This window comes from Camelus dromedarius, chromosome 1 (assembly GCF_036321535.1).
Source record: "Camelus dromedarius isolate mCamDro1 chromosome 1, mCamDro1.pat, whole genome shotgun sequence".
NCBI lineage: Eukaryota > Metazoa > Chordata > Mammalia > Artiodactyla > Camelidae > Camelus > Camelus dromedarius.
In genome coordinates, this window is record NC_087436.1 from 48,767,276 (window position 1) to 48,793,497 (window position 26,222).

The following is a 26,222-nucleotide window of genomic DNA, read 5'->3' on the forward strand; positions in this document are numbered from 1 at the left end:
CCCTCTGCTTGCCTCATTTTTTCCCCGTATCTTTTCTTTGGCCTAGAGAACACTCCATTCATCTTCAAATGGACACTCTCCACTTTCTCTTTGGGTCCAAGCTTAGCTGACACTCAGGAAGCCTTTTTGATTTTTTGCTTGGCTGAGACTCCTGCGGTATGTGCTTCAATACCCCTATGCATGCCCGAGAGTAACTCTTAATGCACTGTGGTGTGATTGTTTCTCTGCCAACTCTAGGTTCCCTCAAGACATTAATCTAACCAAGAGGAGGGCCAGGGCAGTTGTCACTATATCCGCTGTGCCCAGCACAATGTCTGGCACAAGGCTTAAATTCAGCATCTGTTAAATGAACTGGATTGGGTTGGACTGAATTCTGCCTGGTGGACGTTACTTTCTCCCTCGAGTAAGCCATAGCTAATTATATCAGGCTTTGTCGAATCATGGAGTGAGGAGATTCTTTTTTTGGGGGGGGGGGGCATTTATTTATTTATTTATTTAACTTTTTTTTTTTATTGTGAGTGAGGAGATTCTAAAGGAATTTCAAGGTCTAACTGCTTAGTATGCTGCCGTTATGACCACCAATGATCCTTCCAAAACAGAGAGGGAGTTCCCATGGGATTGACATGTCACTTTCTCAGCCTTAAAAACCAACAAGAAAGAACCAGACCAAACAGCGTGCTTTTAGCAGTATCTGCACTTTTCCAGTAGGACAACTTGTGGCTGGATTTTATACCAGATAATGCCACCTTGCAAGGAAAAGTCCCAATTTCCTCACACACAAATAATTTTCTATCGCTGCTCACAACGTGATACAGATAAACAGCAAAATAGAGCCAAATGAACACAACTTCAAACACTTGGAAATCAGAAACTCTCAATTATTTAATCTTTTTCCCAGCAAAAACTTATTGACAGCCTACCATGTATTGGCCATTTCTAGGTGCCAGGACCTTCAGCTGGGAACAAGACAAAGTTGTGTCCTTGAAAGAGTTTACACTGCAGTCGGGGAGCAAAATAATAGGTGCTTTGAAGAGAGGACAGAGGTGTAAAGAGGGTGAGGAAAGATAAGGTGACAGGAAGAGATGGGCTGTGGTTTCAGGTGGAGTGATTTGGTCGCCGCTGGGAGATGAATTTTGAGCAGAGACTGAATAAAAGGCGTGCAGTGGGGGTGGTGTTTGGGCAAAGGGGATAGAAGGTATGTTGTCTCTATCAAGGTCTCAGAGTCAGTGTCGTGCAAACTGTTAAGCAAGCTATTGCTCCTCTTGTCCCACGTGCACTGGTGACACAGGGACAGGATCCCTGCTTCAAAAACTCCTATTAAGCAAAAAGAAGGATGAGGAACACACAACTGCTCACCCACAGCAGTTCTGAGTCCCAGATGAGCAGGAATGACAGAGACGCTCTCTCTGGCAGTGGAGGAAGTACTGTGGTCAGACAGTCAGGTCTCCTCTGCGTCTACAGCCTCGTCCCCTCATCTTCCAGAGCCACATCAGAAGGGAAGAGAACACAGGCCAACATTCAGAGGTGAGACCCTGCTGAGTGTGGGCGGAGTCATGGTAAGAAGCTTGGGCCTGGGAATCTCCCCCAGAACTGAGTGCTGGTGCACTGTTTGCCTGCTGTGTACCTTGACTTATTTAACCATTCTGGTCCACGGTTTTAAAATATAAAATGTGGAAGTAAAATAATAATCCTCTCCTCTTGACTTCACCATCATCCATCGTTAGACTATCACCCTCATCATCATCATTGGTAATAGCCAACATTAATTTTTTACCCATGCTACTAGGATGAAATACAGCAAAGAGACCCTCTGTAAACTGGAAAGACGGTCCTCACCAGACATTGAATCTTCTGGCACCTTGAACTTGAACTTCTCAGCCTCCAGAACTGTGAGAAATAAATGTCTGCTATTAAAAAAAAAAAAAGAAGAAAAAGAAGGAGGAGGAGGGACTACTGGAGCATATGCCTTCCTTGGGGGCTGTACATCCTTTACAGTCCTTTTTCTACTGGTACACATTTGAAGGCCTGAGTGTTGCTTTTAAGGAGCTAACAGAGACAGTACATTTTCAGGCCAGACTCATGGTTTCCATGGCTTTAAGATTTCCTGAAAACCCTAATAGGCTTCTGATCTAATTGCTTCCAGTCAGTTCCTTGTGCAGATAACCATAACCAAAGTCTTTTCTAGTCCCGGTTCTTAAGCCTGCTTTATTTCTTTGCTTTCTTGTGTCCATACCTTACTCTTTCATCTTAATGGAGGCCACCTTGAGGCTAGCTGAAATAATAGGGTTGTTTGGGAGGGCAACACCCTTATTCTGAGCCTTGCCACAAGGCTTGTAGCCCTATATTTATATTAATGTTCAGGGCATAAAAGCAGTTGTCTTTTTCAAATCTGGAAGGCCCCAAATTTCTGGATATTCTCATTTCCTTTCATTTCTTCTTGCAAAACAACCATTGCCTGACCCCATCCCTTTCTTAGGATACCTTATAAACACAAAGGAGTAGTGAATATACTAACATTTTTATTTTTCACAATGATACCTGGAAATATACGGTATCTTCCAAGTGAGCGTAGGTAATGCTTTTACAAAATAATGTGTGTCACAAGCTTTCCAGCCTACACACAGCAGCTGTAGTTATACCAAAATCAGAGCATATCATCCTTTCAAAGAATAGATAGTTCCAATCCTATTTAAACTCTTCTAAAACATCAAAAAAAGAAATGTTTACAAATTATCCCTGAGAAGTCACTGCTATCTAAACCTGAAAAAGTTAGCCTTTTCATATGTGTACAAACATATGCACATTTACTGATACTAGTATCAGTGCAAAACCCCTAAACAAATGTTTAGCAAGTACAATCTAGGAATATGTTAAAAGAATCCATTACACTCAGAAACCTCTATGTGGGTAAAGGGTTAACAAAATCCTTTCCCCTTCTACATGAGAATTTGACCTTACCTTAACTTTTGAGCACTGTTCCCCCGGCAACCTGATAAGGTGATTTGTGAACTATGTTGCTATGTTGCTGGTAAAAATGAACCCCTGATTGGTAAATGGCATTTAGACAGGAAGAACCAAACATGCCTGATTGCAGACCATGGCATTGGATCAGCCTGAGTTCAGTGCCTCTTGTAACCGGGCATGTCCCTTGCAGAGACCTTGGACACTATGCCAGTGGGGTTGTCACAAGAGATGGAACTGAAGGTGGATCACCATTGGTTGAATCTGCAGATATGGGAACCCGCGGATATGGGAAGGCCGACTGTACGACACTATTTAATTTGAGGAGCTTGAATATCTGTGGATTTTATTCTCCAGAGGGGTCCTGGGAACCCTGTGGATATGGAGGGACAACTGTACTTACTGTCAATGATTCTCATCCATCTTCAAATAATTCTGCAAAGATAATGGAAGATTCATTTGATTCTATTTTATTGTCAGATAATTGAAATAGACATGAATGGCTGATCAGCACATTAGGAAGCAGTTGCAGGAGTTATAAAATAGTTAGGTTTAGTCTCCTACCTTTCAGCCCTTTTAAATTTATATCTTAATGATCTGACACAAATTAACATTTTTTGATTCATGATTTTATGTATAGAAAAGTTCTTCTATGCTGACAACAAATTTTTAGTATCATAAAACCAGGAGTGGTAACACTAGCCAGCTTCTTTAACACATTGCCCCCATTATCTTTGGCTTAACACAATTAAATTCCTTTCATTAGTACAAAAATTTAATGCAGGTTAGACAGCCCTCCTGAGTATCCTTTGTAAGCGGCTTTTCAGGGATCTGGGCTCCTTCCATCCTGTGGTTCTGTCTTCCCGGAGTTCTCCTTCTGTAGCTACATGGCCAAGGGAGAGAGAGCGCCCGGGCAATCATACCTGGGGATCTGTGGCACTCTGTTGGCTACCACCTAGTTACATGGCTCTAATTTAACTGCTGGAGGATTTGGAAAATATATTTTTCCAATGTGCCAAGGAGGAAAATGAAAACTTTTAACTGCATACCTAACGTCTTTGCCGTAGCCTCAAGAAATCAGTTAACTTAGTACTTAATTATGCTAGAAAGAAAGCTTAACACTATGACATCACAGAAAAATCATTGTACTTGAAAATCATTCTCCAAAATTCACTTAATGATTTTCATCATACAGCAGTCAATATATTTATTTGAGAGTTCTTTTTGTTGTTGTTCTTGCTTTGTTTTTTGGGATTTTTAAAATAGCTTCTTGTTGTTGTTCTATAGTGATTTTGGGGGGGAATTAATTAGATTTAAAAAAAAAAATTTTAATGAAGGTACTGGGGATTAAACCCAGGACCTTGTGCAGGCTAAACACATACTCTACCACTGAGCTATACCCCACCCCCTTTATTTGGGAATTCTTAACATATAACTCACCCACTTAATTTGGTAAATTGTAAAAAGTACCTAGTCAAGCTCATGGTACATGCAGTAAGTGCTCAACAACTACCAATTGTGTCTTCAACTCAAGGGAAGCTTTTACTGCTGGGAATTAAATGCTTCTCTAAGATTTCTGTCCAAGACAGGCAACTGCAAACACTTGCCTTAACATTGTCTATGCCTAAACCAGCTCTGACAGTGCTGTGTTGTGAATCTCTAATCTCAATTTAGCTTTTATCAAAGTATTTGAGCAAATTCAGAGTTGCCTAAAATACTCTTGCATCTCGCTGCCACATGGGGGAAGTACTAGTTAAGCTTTTCCCCTTTTATAATAAATTATTAACCTGCTCTCTGGTCTCTGAAAACATGGATCTGTCCTCCAATAACATGGAAAACCAATCCTTTAGGTAAAACTTTGGTGCTTATAAAATTCCTTGTTAAAATAAGTGATATTTATGGAAGCCAGTCTAGATTGGGGATGTGCTAATTAACAATTCCTCTGGATTTCCCCAGTATTAACCTTGGATCAAGTTAGTCTCTTGGAACTTAACTTAGAACCTGGAAGACTCTTCACTTAGTGAGTTGGACTTACAACTTTAGTGAGTTTATTATAAGATACAGTTAAGTAAGATGTGCACCTGCATTTTCGGGAAGATTGTTGTGGATATTGTCTGATGTATCTATCATGATCCCATAAAGTAATTTCTTACAGAACTTGGGGCCAAGAAAAAGTTTTGTCTCTTTGGGGAAAATTTTATGTCTTCTATTTTCTGATGAAAGTGATCAAATTTCACTTTTAAAAGTGGCTCGCAGAAGACCATGGAGACAGTAAAAAGATCAGTGGTTGCCAGGTGTTAATGAGGAGAGGGGGATGATGAGCAGAGGACAGAGGATTTTTAGGGCAGGAGAACTATTCTGTATCATACTACGATGGGGGATGCATGCCATAATACATGTATCAAATGCCATAGAATGTACACCACCAAGAGTGAACCCTAGTGCAAACTATGGTCTTTGGGTGATTACAGTGTGTTAACATAGGCGTACTGATTGTAACAAATGTACCACTTGGTGAGGGATGTTAATAATGGGGGAGGCTACGCATGTGTCGGGGTAGGGAACATATGAGAAATCTCTGTACCTTCCATTCAATTTTGCTGTGACTCTGTACCTGCTCTAAAAAATAGTCTATTAAAAAATTTTAAAGCAACATATATATTTTGCCATTAATTTCCCCCAATAATTTAAATTTTGTATGCCAGTTATGTTTAATGTTATTTTACTATGGACAGTTAAAATTCTCACATAAACTTGAAAGATTAATTAATTAATTAATTAATATAAATATTTTTATAAGTGACTACCAGGAAGCTTAGAGTTAAATTCTGCCACAAGAGGTATTTAAACTCTTGGGGTGGGTTAGCATGTGTGCTCTTTTCCTTCTTTCACTGGTCCTGATTTTCTCCTTCTGCTTTATTACCTGACATGTTGTGATGTAATAAGAAATGTACATTTGGTCTTTCATTTGATATTTGGTCTTGGCACAGAACTCCTAAAACCTTTGTAATTTCCTGGCTTGTGAGGGTGAGAAGAGGGTCTGTTGTTATTCATAATCAGCCCCTTTTGACCATACTTGTGTTTAGGTTAAGGATGTGACTTTTTTTTTAAATTGAAGTGCAGTCAATTACAATGTATCCATTTCTGGTGTACAGTGCAATGTCCTAGTCATGCATATACATACATATGCTAGTTCTCATATTCTTTTTCGCTAAAGGTTATTACAAGATATTGAACATAGTTCCCTGTGCTATATTGAAAAAAACTTTTATAAATCTATTTTTATATATAGTGGCTAACATTTGTAAATGTCAAACTCCCAAATTTATCCCTTCCCACACCCTTTCCCAGGTAACCATAAGGCTGTTTACTATGTCTGTGAGTCTATTTCTGTTTTGTAGAAGAAGTCACAGGATGTGACTCTTGATGGGACCCGAGATAGCCTTAGGATGGGAGCTGGTTGCCAGAGGAACCAACTGTGCATTTAGATGGTTGGAACTTTCAGCCCCATCCCGAGAATTCTGAGGAGGGGAGAAGGGCAGGGGCTGAGCTAATCACCAATGGCCAATGATCTAATCAGTCATGCCTACAGAATGAAACCTCCATAAGAACCTTAAAGATTCTGGGTTGATAAATGCATCCACGTGCCAGGAGGGTGGCAGACTGGAAAGGGTGTGGAAGCTCTTCACCTCTTCCCGCGTATGTTGTCCTATGCATCTCCTCCATTTGGCTGCTTCTGAGTTATATCCCTTGCAATAAACTGGTAATATTAAGTAAAGTATTTCTTTGTGTTTTATGAGCTACTCTAGCAAAGTATTGGACCCGAGGAGAGGGTCATGGGGACCTCTGATTTATAGCTGGTTAGTCAGAAGCACCAGTGATAACACAAGTGACTGGTGTCGGAAGTGGGGTCAGTCTTACGGGACTGAGCCTTTACCCTGTGAGGTCTGTGCTAACTCTGGGTAGTCAGTGTCACAATGAATTAAACTGTAGGACGCCCAGCTGGTGTCACAGAGAGTTGAATTGCTTGTCATGGAAAACTCACACATTTGGTGTTGGAAGTGTTGTGAATAGGAAGAAACAGTCTTCTTTTACTACCCTTATTTGATATTGTCATTTCTTGAGGTTTTTCTGGAGAAAACCAAGTCCATTCTGGAAAGAAGCAGGACTAAAATAAATTCAATATATAAAAAGATAGGCTACCAAATATTAAGATTTAGGCTTGATATGAAAGCTGTAGCTTAGGTATTTATTTGTTGTTTTAGGATTTCCTATCAATTTTTTTCCTGCTTTTAACATTGAGTTCTATTCTCTAGAAATTCTTTAAATTCCCAATTGTACTATCTTTCCTATATTCAGATAGTTTATATTTTCTACAACTGTTCACTTTTGCCCCCTCTGTTCAAACAATAAAATCTGTCTCCCATAGAATAGATTCTTTTTTTCCTAAATGAAGATGCAAAATATAAGTCCAAGACCTCACAGCTCTTTGTCAGAAAGTTCCTTATGTAAATCAGTGAAGACCATTTTTACTTGTTCTGTCTCAGATGGAAAAAACAAAATATCATACAATATGCAGCTCAAGCTATGTGGTCTACTGAATGAGCAAAGCCCTACTCCACAGCGCAAATAACCTGAAATATAAAATTAATTAAAATTGAACAGTTGGAGGATATTGGTAGAGTAATGTTTTTGATTACAGTGTCTTTAACTCTGGTAAATGTGTATATTAACTACTGTTAATTTGCAAAATAATTCATCAAATAAATTAAATCACCCTAGCAGTATGGTCTCATTTTTCTAAATGCACATCTAGGAATACAGTGTGATTTGGAAGAACTTTGCTTAAGGAAAAATCAAGGCAGGATGGCACTGATGCTCAGCCAGACTTCAAATTTAATCCTATTCTGGTAAATACTGTTTGAGCTCTAACCGAACCTCAGTTTCCTCTTCTATTATATAGGAAGACAATGTATTGTGCATATATAATTTTCTGTATATTATGATGTTTTGACATTGTAAGAAAGCATTCGGCCTGGAGAGAGACTGCCCCTCCCTGGGCTAGCCCATTTTTCCAGATGGCAAAGGGCCCAGCCTAGAGCATGACTTTGATATGCAAACTAACCTATCCCCAGTCGTATCTCTTCTATCTGGCATGTTGTCCCAGAGGCAATATTCCTCTGCCTTAATCATCCCAGGGCCAGATGCCAGGCAACTAGGGACCATCCTAAACTGCGCTGTCCTGCATTGCCTTTCCTGTGGGAACCCCAATAGAAATCCCCCCACACTACCCCCTACTCCTGCCTTCTGGCTTCTTACCACCCTGGATTTCCCCACATGACCCTGCTTGGCATGCCTCCTGTCTCTAGGACCTGTGAGTGTAATAAACTTTGTTTCTTCCTGAGCCTCAACTCTGCCTTTTCCTGTGGCCTCACCTGACTGACCATCTCATTAAAGAATATAAAACAAACCATCTGTGTCTTGCAGAGTTCCTGTGAAAACACAATGAGTTAAAATATAATGCCATCACTGCAGTGCCTAGTATGTAGGAAACATTCAATGAATGGTAGGTGTTAGGAAAAGTCTAACTTTGGAGGTAGAACTCCAGTATATTTATGATCCAGATCACAGTCCATGCTCATGCTTTATCTGAACAGAAAGCTATGAAGTGTCTACACCTCTGTCTCTTGACACAGGATCTGGGAGAGAAGGGAATACTGGGCTATTTCTGCATTCTTTTTTTTTTTTTTTTTTGGCCACAGGGATTTCCTGTCTCTTACTGTGATGGAGGCTGGAAGCAGAGGCTCCTTTCTTTCAACAACAGGTATGAATTCTGCCAACAGATAAGCCAATTTTAGCTTCCAGAGACGGAGAGATTCACCTGGACTAGAGACATAAAGAGTTGATTATTTTTAATGAAATAACGATGAAAGTGACACATACCAACTCAAAAGAAGAAGAAAGCACTGGCTGGATCTGAAACTCTTTTTCTAGGAGCAGTGCCAAATGCTCCCTGCCAGGCAGGAGCTGTCCTCTAGGCTCCTGTCACTCCTTGGTGCAATCAGTTCAAATTTCTTTATAGCCTAGAAGAGAGATTTATTTTTTTTCAATAAATAATTTAACAGGTATCTATTGCATAACTCGTGTGTGGTACTGCATCGCATCTAAGTCCTATCCAACCTTTCGGGCTGTGATTGAAGACAGCTTCTTCCCTTGTCGTCATTTAATTTGGTTTGTTTTCTCAAATAAAAAAAAAACGCTATATATAACAGATTATTGTCACCATGCACTTGCCTTTTGTATGGTAATGAATCAATCTTTTTTACTCATTAAAAGTAACCCTAGGCTGGGCTAGGAGAAAGGAGATTAAAACCTAATGAGTCAGGAATAAAGGTTCCCATGGACTTTAGTAACATTCTGGAAACTGAAGTGATTGCACAAAAGGTTCCTCAAAGTATTAATAATGTGACTTATAACTTAAAGGAATATGCTGGCCTTGCCATCTGTGGTGAAGATTTGGGTCTCCTTGGGAATGTTCCCATCCTTTCCCATTGATCTCCCTATGTTTTTAAGATGCATTTTCTCCACTAAACTTTTGTTTGGCAAGCTGTTTGGAACTCTGTCGCTTGTTGTTGTTGTTGTTGCTGCTGTTGTATTTTAAGAAATCTGCACACTTCTTGAAATATGAAGAGTAAGATCACTAGACATGCAACAAAAACACAGGCAAGGGTTCTGCTGCTAGCAACGGTGGACCAGGATGCTTTGAACCAAGCCTTTCTCTGAAAACTAGAAACACTCCCTAGGTGGTGAGGAACTGGGTTTGTGGGGTCCGGATATGGGAGCACAGGCGAGCCCAAAGAAATGAGCTTGAAACTCACTGCTTTACTTCTTCCAGCGAATGCCAATTCTGAAAGTGGGAGTGGAGATGTAGGATCCTTTCAGTAGACGTTTGGGCCAGGGAGAAAAAAAATTCAAGGAGGATGGGACCTGGTAAAGCTCCCAGGTGTTCTTTGGCAATCCTGAAGGGGTATACGCCCAAGGAGAAGGGGTATGCTGGTTACAGACCTGCCCTCACAAACACCGGAGGCTGATGGATTAGGTGACGTGTACCTGCTACCACTCCAGCCTACCTGCTTGCCAGAAGCAAAATGAACCCTCTCTGGAGGAAGGTAACATCACCAGTGGCCACAAATGATTTCTGAATGTTTTGTATCAAAGGCTGGCAATCAATTTAAAAACTATCAAGCACAGAAAGAGATGAGACTGAAAGAAAAACAGAGGATAATAGAAACAGGCTTGTGGGGGTTTAGACATTGGAGTTACTCAATAGAATTTTTGAAAATTATGATGAATACATTTAAGAAATTAAAAGCAAGATTGAGAAATTTGGCAGAGGACAGGTAGTGGAAATAAAAATAACTGAGAACAGTAACTGATATTATGAATTCAATGAATGGGTTTAAATAACAGATTAAATACAGTTGAAAAAGAATTAAATAAGTCAGAAGGAAACACCTAGGTTGAATCATGGGAAGACAAAAGGATGGAAAATGCACAAAAGAGTGTAAGAGACACAAGGGACAGGTGAAAAAGTCTAATGTGTATGTAATTGTAATCCTAGAAGGAGAGAGAGAGCAGGACAAAGAGAATGGGACAGAATAAAGGTATGTCAAGAGAATGGCTGAGAATTTTCCAAAGTTCTGGAAAAATACCAAGCTAGATTTAAAGAGCATCACGAACCCCAAGCAGGATGTATATAAGAAAACCATACCTAGACGATACTGGTAAAGTCAAAGACAAAATCTTAACACACGTAAAAGAAAAAAAAGACAAAAAACATGCATTGGCCATTCTGCGTCCTTTCCTGGGGCACTAAGAGGAGAGCTTTGTGTGGGAGCCCATACAGAGCATTAGCAAGTGAACCTGGGTTTGCTATGCTCTGTGTTTCTGTCCATTATCAGTTACTCTGGGGGAACTGAGGCAGCATTCCTCACTTTCAGAATCCTTATAGCATTTTCTTTTGACAATAGATACTCATTTGGTCATTAAATCCTGCTGTGCTCTTTGTATATAACAAATTGGGGCACTTATGGTGTGGTAGACCCTATTATTATGCCCAACTTTAGGTAAGCAGACCAAGGCGTGGAGAAGTTAAGTAACTTGGCCGAGGTCAGGAGGCTAGTAAGAAGTAAAGCCTGACTTCATGGCCCTTGCTCGCCTCGCTTAGGTCATCCAGTGTTAAGAGTAAACTCCTGATGGGAGACTGACTCAGCTTTCCGTCCTCCCTCATACTTGCTCAAATAATACGAACAATGACAACACTCACCACGACAGCCGACTTTCCTGAGCACGTACAATACACCAGGACTCATTTACTTCTCACATCCTTCTCATGAGGTAGGTACTGGTATTATCCCATTTTACATATGAAAACACAGAGGCACAAAGAGGTTAAGTAACTTGCCAGGTCACATAGCTTTTGAGAGATGAAGCTGGAGTCTGAAACGAGGCAGTTTGGCTTTAGAGCGTGTTTGTAACCATCATGTTTACTGCCCTTGCTGTACTATTGTTCATTACCAAGGGAAGGAGAAGGAAGAGTCTGTGTCCACCAGGACAAGGTTGGAAGCATCCTAATTGTGACTATTAAAACAGCACACACCTTGGCTGTGAAAGACCATTGTCTCTATGTAGAGATGCCAAGAAAAGGCAAGTGATCACATAGGAAGTTCCAAGCTATTCCATTGGCTCTAAGGATATTCTTCAGAATCTATGCTTTCCTGAGCATTTTCTCCACAAGGTGAATTCTTAACTCATCTCTTCATCACATTTTTCATTCTCCTATTTGTGTATCTACCCAAATTCATTTTACTCTTACCTACTCCTTAGGTTAAAAGGTAAATGAGCTGGCTTCATATCAGAAATAGTCCTTTGCTGGGTCTCACATAGGTTGAAGCTGGACAAAAATACGAAGGCCCCCCAGAGTTTGTTAGCAATGTTTAGCAGGAGAAAATCACCATGAACAGAACAGGCCTGCTGCTGGGGAAGGTGGTAAATGTTAAGAGATGCCAGGAGGAGGCAAAGCCATTCAATTGCTACCATTCTTCTTCTTCAAGGAAAATGAAGCATCTTCACATTGAAAAAAGTAGGGCAAATGGAGAGTGAGTCATAAATTTTACAGCTCTCTCTCTACAAAGGAATTAAATGACAAAATATGATGGTCTGACTTTCTCTAAGGCTGTGTATAGCTAATCCAATGCTGTAATTAACATCGAGTTTTAAATGTCGTTAGTCTGTGAAGAATGAAGCCACAAATCTTGGGTGGAAGTATTTCAGAGGAGATGTCATTATCAAATACTCCCTTGCTGTGAACGGAGTTAGACGTGTAGAATTTCTAAAATGATAAGGCTTCACTCATACTTAGGGCTCATTTGGTGACAAGAAACTAACCCTACTCTGGCTGCCTCATATAAAAGAGGATTTATTATACGACAGCTCCTCATGGAATTCAAAAAAGGAAGGACGGTGGAGCCCCACGGGGAATTAGACTTGGAAACTGAAGACTTCAGGGCTCAGCTGCTGTTCTCGGGCTGCAAGTTCTTGCGCTGACACTTGTCTGTTTCCTGCCCTGCCGTGTGCAGCCTCTCCCTGCAGACTGGCTCTCTGTGCGTGCTCCTCACGTGCGTGGCCCTCCTTAGCTGTCATCGCCTCTTGGTCCACAGGCCCTTGCAGCTCTCGAGACCACCACCACCTGACTCCCAGCCTGGGTCTCTCCGTTCAGTTCTCAAGAAAAAAATAATCAGTTTGGTCTGGTTCATGGATCAGATGTCCACCTCTTTTCTAATCAGTGATGGTTGGGTTTATTTGATATAAACACAGGAAGAAGGGCTCAGAGCTGGTACTCTAGTTGGCTGAGGGAGGGGAGTATTCTTCAAGAAGAGAACTGGGAAGAAATCTTAAAAATGTGTCTCTAAACACTATGATCTGAACCCAGGGCTTCAGTGTCCTGGAATCCTCACAGTACCTTAAGTAACTACCAAGGACGAATTCATTGTTTAGGAGACATACGAATGCTCACAAATAGTTTGGAAAGAAGGAAAATGTGAGTTTAAAATTCAAAATTAACAAACTCCTCAGATATTCCAAGTGGTGGCATACATGTATGTTGTCGCAAAGAGTGCCTGGGTCTAAGTTGTGGCTAATGAGTCAGGGCACTACTTAAAACATCACGACTCTCAGTTTTCTCCACATTAACATATTAGTTACTCAGAAATGAAATTTTTAAAAAATTAAGTGAGTTGCTTTAAAATTTTGAAAGTATTGCCCATATATGGTAAAACAAATTAAAGCAGCACAAAACAATATACAATGAAAAATAAGACACTGTTCTCCCTTCCTGCACCCTCAGTCCCACTCCCCAGAAGTAACTATAGTCATGAATGAATGCTTTGGCTATTAGTAGTGGCTATTGTTGATTTACACAAAATTCAGAGTTAGGTGGTGTCAGAGTTGGTTCTGTGGTTTGTAAGATAATCAAGAAGCCACTATCCACAGTGTGCCAGCAGTATCACACCTCGTTGTCACAGGAGGCTAATGCGGGTAGGAAGTACATTTTCAAACGATCCGTTCCTAAGCGGGAAGGAATGGGGTGGAAGCATAAAGAGCTTTCTCCTCATGCACATTTTTATTTTCCGAGGAGGGAAATCCTCCCAGAAGCTCTAAGCAGACTCCCCTTATCTCTCATCCCCCAGCCCCACCGTGGGGAGAAGAGAATAGAGACTGCCATGACTGGTTTAGGTCCATCCTAACTCATGCCCTGGGGCGACACACGGCCGCCCCCACAAAACCAGCGTTCTGTTGGCAAGAAAGAAGGGAAATGGCTATTGGGCAGGCAATCACCAGTGGTGGCCACAGTAAAAATGATTCACTGTGTCTTAGTATCTGCCCAGAAATTTTCTAGATGTATTTAACTAAATATATTGTAAGTACTATATAGTGTACCGTATGTATGGATACACCACATGCATGGTCATATGCATGTGTATATGCATATACACATAAATATCCACATGTGATACTTGCCCAAGAATCTTACATTTTTTAGATAAGTGAAGTACTCTATGCATCTGATTAGCACAGACTAACACATAGTAAGTGCTTTATTGATGCTGATTAATATTATTATTTATAGCCTTAATACTTATAGTCTTTGAGACAGTATACATCCTTTTGAAAAAGAATGAGAATCATTTTCTAGCAAATGCTAAATTTCACTTTATCAGTACTTTAAAAAATTATGCCAGCACTTTTATTTTGGGCTGTTAAATACTCTCAAAGGTATTAATTGCATAGCTCCTTTAAAGAGAGATAAGAATTACTGTGGTCAGCTGTAAATTCCATTTAAACATAGTGAAATAATTTTGTGAATAACAACTAAGTGACTAAATGTTTACTTTCCAATGACTATCTAGCCACAAATATTTTCTAATCGTGTTAATATGCAGGCAGAAGTAAGAAGGTTAGGTATCAAACATTTTTGGTGTATTTGCACAAAATATTATGTTAGCAAATGAATTTTACATTACTGACAGAATTTTTGGAAGGAAAAAATAACTTCACAACTATTTGCCTAATATATGCTGCACAGAGATCATGAGAGTCATTTGAGAAATTCTTATTGGAAGAGAAGGCCATTATAGGTACTTTAAATAAATACAAAACACTTCAAGTATTTGACATAATTGGATGAAAGCTTGTGGGAGAGAAAGGGAGCAGAGGAGGGAAGTCTCCTTAGTTATCCTGGAAATAGGATCCTGACCAAGAGTCTAAGGTAGGTGAGTCCAGCTTCACATTGCCCTTCAGCTGACCTCTCATAGTCATTAGGCCAAGTTCTAAAATGGCTTGTCTTTCAGGTAAAACTATATCTTTTAACCCAAAATATACAAATAGCTCATACAACTCAATATCAGAAAAACAAACAACCCAATCCAAAAAATGGGCATAAGACCTAAATAGACATTTTTTTCCAAGGAAAGCATACAGTTGATTAATAGGCATATGAAAACGTGCTTGACATCACTAATTATTAGAGAAATGCAAATCAGCACCACTTGAGATATCACTTCGCAGCTGTCAGAATGGCTATCACTGAAAAGAGTACAATAGCAAATGTTGGAGAGGACATGGAGAAAAGGGAACCCTTGTACACTGTTGGTGGGCATGTAAATTGGTGCAGCTACTATGGAAAACAGTATGAAGTTTCCTCAAAAAACTAAAAATAGACTACTATATTATCCAGGAATTTCACTCCTGGGTATATACCATGAAAAAATGAAAACACTAACTCAAAACGATACATGCACCTCAATGTTTATAGCAGCACTATTTACAATAGCCAAGATATGGAAGCAATCCAAGTGCCCATCAACAGACAAATGGATAAAGAAGATGTGGTCTATACATATATACAATGGAATATTATTCAGCCATAAAAAGAATGAAATTCTGCCATTTGCAGCAGCATCGATGGACCCAGAGACTATTGTGCGTAGTGAAATAAGTCAGATAAAGAAATACTATGTGATATCACTTAAATGTGAAATCTAAAAAAAAAATACAAATGAATGCAAAACAGAAACAGAGTCACAGATATAGAAAACAAACTAGAGGTTACCACTGGGGAGAGGGGTAAATTAGGGGTAGAGGATTAAGAGATACAAATTGCTATGTATAAAATAGAAAAGCAACAAGCTTATATTGTACAGCACAGGAAATAATAGCCATTGTCTTGTAAAAGCTTTTAATGGAGTATAACCTGTAAAAATACTGAATCACTATGCTGTACACTTAAAATTAACATAATAGTGTAAATCAACTATACTTTACTTCAATAAAAAATATTTAGTCATATTGGCATTTTAACACACAAATACGTACTATATCTTTTAGTCCCCCTTTCTCTTTTTTCTCATCATTTGTCCCAAAATGTTTCAAAGTATGAAAATATTACGATTATATACAAACTATTTAATCTCTCAGACTTCACGTTCTTCCATTTCTAAAACAAGGGGGGTGAATTAGATGAAGGTTGAAAAGATCTAAAATTCTAAGTTAAAGGCCAGTGTTTCCAGAAGTGACTGCTCATCAGAATCACCTGGAGGCCCTTATAAAAATACAGGTTCCTGGATCCCACCTTCAGACATTCTGATTCATTCATTTAACGAATGATTACTGAGGGTCTTGCATTAAATTCTGGATACACAATGATGAATGAAACAGACATGGTCTCACCCTGCCCCAGCCTCTACAGGAGGACCGAGATTGAAGCCAGTAATCTGTGTTTTAAAATTGCTCTCCAGGCAATTCTGATAAGTAGACAGTTTAGAGAAGCAATAACAGTTTAGAGAAGCAATATTCCAGACCAAATGGAAACGAGACATTTCTGAGGGACTGTTTTAATTTTACTTGGGATGAACTCAAATTTACACTCTAGAAATGCTTCTAATTTTCACTGAAAAAATTTTAAATGGCTTCTCTAAAACATACGTGTGTGTGTATCTTAGATTGAAACAAGTGTTAACAAGAAGAAAACACACACCTGATGTAGGTGCAGTATACTGGTATTGGGCGGGGTTTTAGCAAATTAACATTGATAGTTGATACATTAACTATAGACACCTGCACAAGTTAAAAGAAAATCGTATTTGATTTGAAATACTGAATTAAAGTTCAAAGTGCTTATGCAAATAAATAAGTTATTCATTTTGAATTCTATTATTTACTTTGATTTGCTCTTTGAGGAATTTTAAAGACTTACTTACTTTAATGTTCAACAGTGTGAAATGTGCTAAAGTGTTTGACTTTATGACCTGTGAATGCTGAGGTTTACAAATAGACATTTTATGCTTGCTATGGTTATATAACTCTATTTTCCTTTAAATAATACCAGATTGAGAAGTTACCAAAAAGAAATAAATGAAAGAATCCCTGTTTCTATGTGACCAAATTATAAACACAATGACGATTTGACCTAACTCCAGGAAGTGTAACTCTAGGCGGCCGTAAGGATAAATATGAACAAAGGAGCTATGAATAGCCAACCCTTAATTTTTCAATTTGTAAATGAGTCAGACCCTTTATCACAAGGATTTTCTCCCCATTAACACCTACATTCCAATATGGCCAATAAAAAATAGATAGAGACCATTCAAAGCAGTCCAGGTCTATTCATTTGTAGTTTCTCTGTCTCAATCAGGGTTCTAGCAGGTAGTTCAAATGAAGAGGTTTTACTGCAGGGACCACAAGCAGGTGCAGGCTGGGGGAAGAGATGAGGAAGGGGTGTGAGAAGCTAAGAGACTAGCAAAAGTGGGAAGTAGGGAAACAGCCTTGGGTGTAAAAAGAAAAAGTGAGGAAACCATAGCCCAGACTGGAACCATGCAGGAAGAAGAAGGGCCCCACAAAAGGAACTGTATTTGTTAATGTGTAGGGAGTACCAGAGACCCCTCCCTGAAGTGGGGCAGGGAGGAACACCCTTTCTTACCTCGCTCTCCCTTTCTACCTTCCGAATTTCTGCGCAGGCTTCCCCAATGTCAATTTCCTGGGAGCACCAGCGGGGCAGAAAATGGATAGGGGATGTGTGGACAATTAAGGAAAAACCCCTGGGCTCTCTAAAAGTGGAGACTCTCTAAAAAGACAATTTATAGTGGGCACGTCAAACTATGCTGCATGCTTTAGACTATTTACTTTGTGGACTGGGGGCTATTTTCAAATCTAAACTCTGTTTTTGGTTGCAAACAACTTTTTGTTTTCTGTGTTTTCACTAAATTCTAGCTGCAAGAATTACATGCTTTTAGGCTGCCTCCTCCTCTTATCAGTTTTTATATGATTAGTAGTAAATTGTAAGCAAGGAGCCAAATCAAATACAAAAAAGATACTTTGGATTAGCTGTAAATTGTTTCTCTAATTTAGTAAGGATAATCTAGAATTTTACTTTAAAGGGTGATTTAAAATAATAGGATTAATCACAATTCAGCTTACATGTGCATTCCCTCTTATTACAGGGAGTTGGCTGTGTGGTCACAGAACCTCTATCATTGAGCATGGGTGTGGGCCTGAGTCAACACTCACACAAAAACTTGTCTTCTTGAATACCTGGGTAATTGAAAATGCCAAGAAACATTTTATAAATTCAGCAAGGAAAAGAGTAATCATCGTTAATGTTGCTGCAAACCTGGAGGAATAATTGGCTTTGAGATGCTGCAAGATGAAACGACAGCAGCTCAAATGTCATTGCCTAGAGGAGGACGACCAGAGTTAGGCTGGCTGCCAGTCATGTGACTTCACAAAAGGTTACCCAGAAGGGATGGCACCCACTTCAGGAAGCACAAATGTCATTGCCAGGACCTGACGTTCTTCGAGTGCAATGATATAAAAAAAACCAAAGGCAATCTGATTCAGAATGATAGATTTGAACATCATATAAATGATTTGTACATCCAGAAAGCAGAATGTCTTTCCCAAAAAAACACTTCAAAAAGATAGCATTGGAACACTGGTATCACAAAGAAATATGCTAGTTACTAGTTTTAAAGGGTGATTTAATAAATAAGTGGTTTTATAGTGGAAAAGCTAAAATTTCCAATTTTCATTTCTTTTTCTTGTGTGTAAAAGTCACTATACATATAAAGTAGAGGGTAGGCAGTAGGAAAGCCCATTCAACTGCATTTGCAAGTCATAATTTAAGATAAATTTTGGCCATTTGTGTATCTGCAGTCATTTTCAAGTAACCTAAGTAAATTTTAGTTCACGATAATTTAAGTATTTATTACAGCTGTAAAATTGGGGAAGTATGAAGATTAAGACAAGACTGTTGATTGAAACCGAGTGCAAAATCTGCTTTCCCCATTAGGTCCTTTCTTTGCCTTTATAACCCCTGACGCCTAATAAAATTCTCAGAAGCTCTAAGTCTGGATGCTCATTACCTAATCTATTTTACCTGTTTTAATTGGCATCAGCCCATCTATTCCAGCCGCAGTAGCAAGATCTCTGGAAGCACAAGTTCCCGCCCCTTGGGAGATAGTTTACATCTATTATTTTGTGAGAAGTCCAAGTCTTGAGTCTAGGTTTGCAGCAAATAGATGGAGTTTCCCATTTCTTAAGCAGTGCTTCCTTCATCACTCCCTTCCATAAAGAACTGAATGACTTCTCATTGCCTATAAGACTGTCACATAACAATGTATTTAGAAATTCATTTGTGGTTTGGTTCTCTTTACTCAAACCCACTTATTAACCTCCTACTCCACATACACACACAAAAATGACCACATTTGTGGGTTTTTTGGTGGGGGGATAGGGGCCTGTTCAGGATCTAAAACAAAAGAACTTGGAAATAACCCTCTTTCTATCTTTTTTGAAAGCCTGAATTCATTGCTAAGCTATGTATCAAAGACGAGGACAGGCGAGAAAGGGATGACTTTGAGGAAAGCTTTGGTGAGAGGAAAATTCTCCCCAGACTGTGGAAAGTCAGTGAGTTCTTTGAAGAGAGGAGCCCTCCACTCTTCTCTGTAGAAGTGATCTGAGTTCAGAGGGAAGAGCTGTGTAATATTCCTTGTGGGGATGGACCTCAAGCTTTGGGGTTCTCAATGGAGCACCAATTGAAGATTTTTCTCAACTTAAAACCAGCATTAAGTTCCTTACTTAATAACATGTCAGACAACGTGTTAATGTATGAATCTTAGGATCTCCATTTCAAATCTTTACTACTCCTATTGTTTAGAATAAATTATGTATTCTCAGTGAGCCTTAGTTCATGCATCTGTAAAATGAGGGATTAATACCCATCAGGGAAGGTTGTGAAAATAAGACATTATGAACAATATGTGGCACACAGTCAACAGAAATAGACAACTTAGAATTAACTTTGGAGAGTTATAAAATCTTTTCACACACCCCACAATTCTCTTAGCCAACAGTATTTACCAATTTTCCTATCCTCTCAAAAAAACACCTCTGGGTCAGTTTTTTATTTATTATTATTGTGGTACAGACACTTAACATGAAACCTACCCTTTTAACAAAGTTGTAAGTGCACAGAGCAGTACTGTTGACTACAGGCACAATATTGTACAGCAGATCTTCAGAACTTATTCATCTTCCATAACTGAAACTTTATATCCTTTGAACAGCAGCCCCCACTTCCTCCCCATCCCACCACCAGCCTCCGGCAACTACCATTCTGTTCTCCTGTTTCTTTGAGTTTGACTATTTTAGATGGCTCATGTAAGTGGAATCATTCAGTAGTTGTCCTTCTAGGACTAGACTATTCCCACTTAGCACAGTGTCCTCAGGTTCATCTATGGTGTCACATATCACAGGTTTTCCTTCTTTTTTAAGCCTGAATAATATAAACATCACATTTTCTTTATCCATTCATTCATTGATGGACATTTAGGTTGTGTCCTCACATCTTGGCTATTGTCAATAATGCTGCAATGGACATGGGAGTACAGATAGCTCTTTGAGATACTGATTTCATTTCTTTCAGACATACACCCCAAAGTGGGATTGCTGGGTCACATGGTAGTTCTATTGCAATTTTTTGAGGAACCCCGATACTGTTTTCCATAGGGGCTGAATCATTTTACATTCCCACCAAGAGTGTACAAGGGTTCCAATTTCTCCCCATCCTCACCAACACTTGCCTTTTTTTTTCTTTTTTTGGATAATAGCCATCATAGCAGGTGTAAGGTGATATCTCATTGTGTTGTGTCAATTTCTTGAACTGCTTTTTCTTCTAGCCCATTCTACAAGTCTTCAAAAGAACAAATAAACAACATTCACCTAAACCATTAGTTCTTAACACATTTTGGATCACAAGACCCCTTGGAGAATCTGATGAGAGTCATAGGACTCTCTTACCAGTAAAATGCACACATACAATAAATAGTACAAATTATTCCTTGGAATGACAGACCCCAGAGACATATTTATGGACCCCAGTTTAAGGTTACTTACCTAGATGAAGCTATTCTCTGGCTTGCTTGACACCTCATGATTTAACTCAGGGATTGGCAAGTATTTTCTGTAAAGGGCAGGAGGGCACATATTTTCACCATTGCGGCCAGTCGCTATCAAAACTGCTCTGCATTTGAAGTACAAAAATTGCCATAGAAAATACATAAACAAATGAGCATGACTATTTTCCAATAAAACTTTATTTGCAAAGACAGATTGTGGCCTGGCTTTGGCCCTTGGGCTGTAGTCTGACAATCTCTGAATTAATTATTTCAAAAGAATTGAATGGTTTGCAGTAGTTAGGAACTGTGAAACTCTTGTGCACACACACACACACACACACACACAATGAAGGCCACACAAATCCACTAAAGGAGTAGCAGCTGCTATGTCTCTTTTCCTCTGGAATGCCTAGAACGGGATAAGTACAGAACCAAGAGATGATCCTCCTCTCCCATCATATTTGATAACAATCTTTTAATTTGCATCTGATGTCTTCTTTCAGTTGTTTTGGAACATCATCAGAGCCATTCATTAGTGCTTCTTGCCAGTGACATAAATTATAGGACATGTTAATTTATGACTGGGGAGGTAGAAACACTCAAGATTTAGTATTCATTTCTCCATACTTACATTCCACCATGTCGTCTTAAGGATAACATGCTTCTTTAAGGAATCTGTTCAAGGTCCCATCCTATTGTCTATTTTCTATCAATGTTCCGAAAATTTGTTCTTGGAAGGCACTCTTGATGACATTCACAGTAAACACCTACAAAAACTATGGTGATGTGAGTATAAATTCTATACAGTAAAAACATTGGTACATTTAAACATCATTGAAAGAAAAACTTGCAAGCACCTTGCAGATGGCTGCCAGCAAGTCTTCATGAAGAATAAACACTGTCAGACTAACCTGATTTATTAGGATAAAAGTCCCAGGTAGATCAAGAAAAAGAGATAGTTCTAATTTATCTTGACTCTAGGAAGGTTAGGTGATTTCGTTGCATGAAGCAATAAATTTAGAAAACGAGGTCTGGACAGCATAACTATTAGGTGAGGATACAAATTGCTAGAGGGTCAAAAAATAATACAAAGAGTTTTTCAAAGTCAGTTAGGAGCCTAGATTTTTTTTAAGTTTTCTTCACCAGCCTAGATAAACAAAAAAGTCAACCCAGACAATGTCATAGAAAAATATACCTTAGGAAAGTGATTTAAGAAGAAATGGAAAATCTGAGTATACTAGTAATCACCAAAGATATTTAACAAGCAGCTTGAAATCTAACTTATTATCCTATCCCCAAATATACTACTTGGTTTTACAGGCCAGTGAACCAAGCTTTTGAGAACGATCATCTCTGGCTAATAAAAACAGTTCTAGAGAACAGAAAAAATATTTTTCGTATCAGTTAATGGTGCTAGAATAGCCTTGATCTTGATATTCAAACCAAATCAGGTTACATTAGAAAATGACAATCATATGACAGTAACGCTTATGACCAAAGATGATAAAATTCAAAATAAAACATTAGGAACTGGGAAAAAAACTTATCTTGATCAATTTAAATTTTTCCCAGGACAGTTTAACATTAAAATATATTAATGGAACTAGCCTCATTAAAATACTAAAAGGGGAAAAAGCAGATGATCAATCACCTTAGTGGATATGGGAAAAGCATTTGCTAAAATCAGCAATCTATACGTGATAATGTTGAAGTGGAAGGGATCTACCTTGTTCATATACAACCTGCTCAGGAATAATAATACTGGGCAGTGTTAAGATGTTAATTCTTCCCCACGCAGTCTCTAAATCCAAAAAAGACTTTTTCAAGAAACTTGATAAGTAGATCTTCAATTTCAGATGGAATAGCAAAAGAGCAGGAATAGGCAAGATTATTTTGAGGAAGAACAAGGCACTTCTCTCTGGCAGCATCAAGACTTAGAAAGCTTTGGGTAATTAAGAGAGTAATTAGCATTAATTATTCTGTTCGGATCACTTCCATAAAGCATCCAAGATTTACAGCCAAGGAAATCAGGCTAGGTTTGGAAGACAGCCTTAGAAATACTGAAAGACTTAGGACTCAAAAGGTAAAATTTGGATTGTTCAGTCTGATGATAAGTCTAACAATGCTGTACAAACAATAATAAACAGGTTAAAATGAATACTTTTGAAGTCCATTCGACTTTGAAACAAAGAAAGTTCGTTCACAGCTGCTGTTCGTTTCCACTGACATAAGCACCTGAGATGCCTTTTAAATGAAGCATGAAGAATTTGGCTAAAATGGAATTTCTCTGACGTGAGATATGGAAAACATACTAAAGATTTACTGAGTAAGAAGCTAAAATCACTTGCTCTCGATGTCTTCAAAAATCAGATTGACTTTAGTCTGTCAGGAGATCTGGGTGTTTAATTTACTAAAGTGTTGAAATTCATATTTGGCTACGTCAACTATTTCTACTTACATGAGTCTAGGAAGAACGTGCAGATGCTCTCTTATGGTGAGACTGAGGGGAAAGTTGAGCTGTATGAATTTATATGCATTGTTTCCTCTCTCCCCATGACCTCCTTTTACCTCCCAAACACACACACTACTCTCAATTCAGAGCAAAGGAGCCTCCAAGTACTCAGTCAAAAAAATCTTCTCAAAGGGTATCACTTTGTCACTGGACTGTGCAAGCTCTAAACTCAAAACCTAGTAAGGGAAGAACAATTGCCATTTACCTAGGAATGTACTTACCTATTTTTAGTCTCATTAAATTCAGAATAAACTGTGGGATGATTTACGAAGGACCTAATAGAAATAATAGGTTTGAATCAAAGAAATAACTCAGATGACCATGTAAAATTTGCAGGAAAAGTAAATTTGTTCTGCAGAAAAGCCACCTTTATTATTGTTATATATAGTGAACTCCTAGTTGGTTATGTGTATAAACCGTGGTTTTAAGTATCTATGGTAAATTTTTACCCCTATGCTATGTTTCCTTGCCTATCCAAGAAGTTCTACCTTATTTTTCCTAATTACTGAGAACTTCATAAAGGATAAGTTTGCTGTTCTCAACCAAGTATGTGCTGCATTCCCAAGTTATACTGGGCTAGCTACCTGAGATAATTGAGTTAGCTATTCTGTGCAAAGGAGGAAGCATCATACCAGGGAAACAGGCTTTAGGGCTCCCAGGCTGTGCATATATGCTCCCCATCTGACTGAAATGCAGCCAGATGGTGAGAATTGATCTATGACTGGGCCCAGTCATCAGACATGTGAAGAGCAAGCTTCTCTTTTCTCAGTGAAGCAGCCTCAGTGACAGAGAAATGCCATCACCCCACAGACTGCACATTTCAGTTTTATTTCTTTAATGGCCAGTATCACTCATTTAACAATTATTCACTAAGCACAACGCTTGAGCCCTGCTCTAGGCTGGAACAGGTTTATAATGGTGAACATCAAACTGACATCTGTAGAGAAACTTCTCTTCTCACTTTAGCTTAAGCGTAGTCCCTTTTGCCTTTTCCTCCTTGGACAGGGAAAATCATTTACCAGTATCACCTAAATAAAAACTATTCAGGTGACTGTAACTGTCACTCCTCAGTCTTCTTTAGCATTTGATTTGCTAAATGTGCTTTAAGAACGTTAAACAAAATTAAAAGAACATTAACCCAAACAATAAGAAAAGCCCACGTGCTTGAAGCATGGATATGTCTACAGTTGGGAAAAGAATATCTCATGTACATTTTTACCCCACATGTAAACATTGTTGAATTCCTACTATGTGCCTGACACTGGACTAAGTACTAAAAGTATAATGGTCGATAAACCAGACTGCTTGGGGCTTAAATTCTACTGAGGAACACATAATAAACATACACGAACGTTATTATGGGGAGACAGTGAGTAACCGGGAGAGGCCCTTTAGATTAGCTGGGCAGAAAGCTTCCTTCTAGAAGGTGATAGCAGCTAACACAGTATCTAACTCACATGATGGAAATGTTCAAGGCTCTTTACATCAGTCATCCAGTAAACATTCTCCTGGGTTTTCTGCTGAATTTTGTTTTCTTGCTCGATTATAAACTTGTTATTCAGGTCAGATAAACTAGACCTAAAGGCAAACAAACAAACACAAATGAACAAAACTTGGCTTCTATAGAGAGCTATGAAAAGGGAGTTCTGCAAAAGCAAGTAATGATTCTTTTATTATAAATCTTGAAAGAAGATTCCAGTATTGTGGTTAATTCTTTAAGGCAGAACATTGAATTCTGTTACATTTTTGCTTCCTTTAATGATAATGTTATTTGGGGTCATGGATTCTTTTGAGACTCTAAGACTCTGGTTCCTCTCTCTGAACTACACGGTGCAATTTCAGGAGAGGTTCACACATTCTCTGTCTCAGGTCACAAGCCCTGTACATTATTACTAAACAGAAAACTTAACTTGACAAAATGTATTAGAAAGCTTCAGTAATTTAGTATGATTTTGGTACAAGAATTCAATAGAAAAGACTAAAAGTGAAGAAAATCCAAGGTATAATTAATATTTTAAAGGCATCTTGCATCAATGGAAAAAGTTACATTTTTATAACAGTATGGCGAAAAATAACTAACAACATGAAAAGAAATATTAGATTTCTACCCTAAACCACCCACCAAAAGAAATTCTTGCTGGGTTAAAGATTTAAATGCAAAAACTAAAATCATTATAATTATAATTATAATACCAAAGATGTAGGTGATTTTTTTTTTTTGTCACTGGGTGGGAAAAATCTTTCTAAGCAGTAATTACAAAAAGGGTGATATTTTTGACCAAATGTGTATTTAAAATTTTATAACAGTGAAATGAAAATGGACACAATACCTTCTTCCATAAAGGCCAACTTAAATTGTAATGTAATTAACAAAAAGTCTTTAATCCATAAATAAACCTTTACTAATCTTTATATAAAAGATGATAGTACAAGATGAAAAATGAGCCAGAATTATGTACATAATATTTGGCCTCAAAGCAAGAGCTCAACAGATGTGTGGATTAAATGAATAAATTGATGGATAGAAATTCATGGAATATAAGTGGCCAATAAGCATATGAAAAGTATGTAATTATAGGAATAATTTCCAGAATGAATATCAAAACAAAACAGAAATTTTGCCCAGCAAATTGACCAAGATTAAGACAAAAATCTGATAATGCTTGCATTGATTAAGGGTACAGGGATATAATCACACATTCTGAGGATGTAAACGCCTACCCTCAGCAGGAATATTT

The 26,222-nt window shown here is 38.5% G+C and overlaps 1 protein-coding gene and 1 long non-coding RNA gene across 2 annotated transcripts in view; both read right to left on the reverse strand.

Annotated features, from left to right (window-relative positions):
• Positions 1-857: 857 nt before the first annotated feature.
• On the reverse strand, positions 858-3,450 carry LOC116157740 (uncharacterized). The gene is made up of 3 exons (XR_004141891.2): positions 3,365-3,450; positions 1,837-1,907; positions 858-1,475 (listed from the first exon to the last, which is right to left on the reverse strand). It is a non-coding gene; the product is annotated as an uncharacterized LOC116157740 (long non-coding RNA).
• Positions 3,451-20,194: 16,744 nt separating this feature from the next.
• Positions 20,195-26,222, reverse strand: part of GSTCD (glutathione S-transferase C-terminal domain containing) — a 117,181-nt gene continuing 111,153 nt past the window's right edge. The window contains exons 14-17 of the mRNA XM_010980667.3: positions 24,942-25,062; positions 23,706-23,759; positions 21,604-21,739; positions 20,195-21,097 (exon numbers count right to left, since the gene is read on the reverse strand). The gene's annotated coding sequence lies outside the window, so the exon portion shown is untranslated. The remainder of the gene's footprint in view (positions 21,098-21,603; positions 21,740-23,705; positions 23,760-24,941; positions 25,063-26,222) is intronic.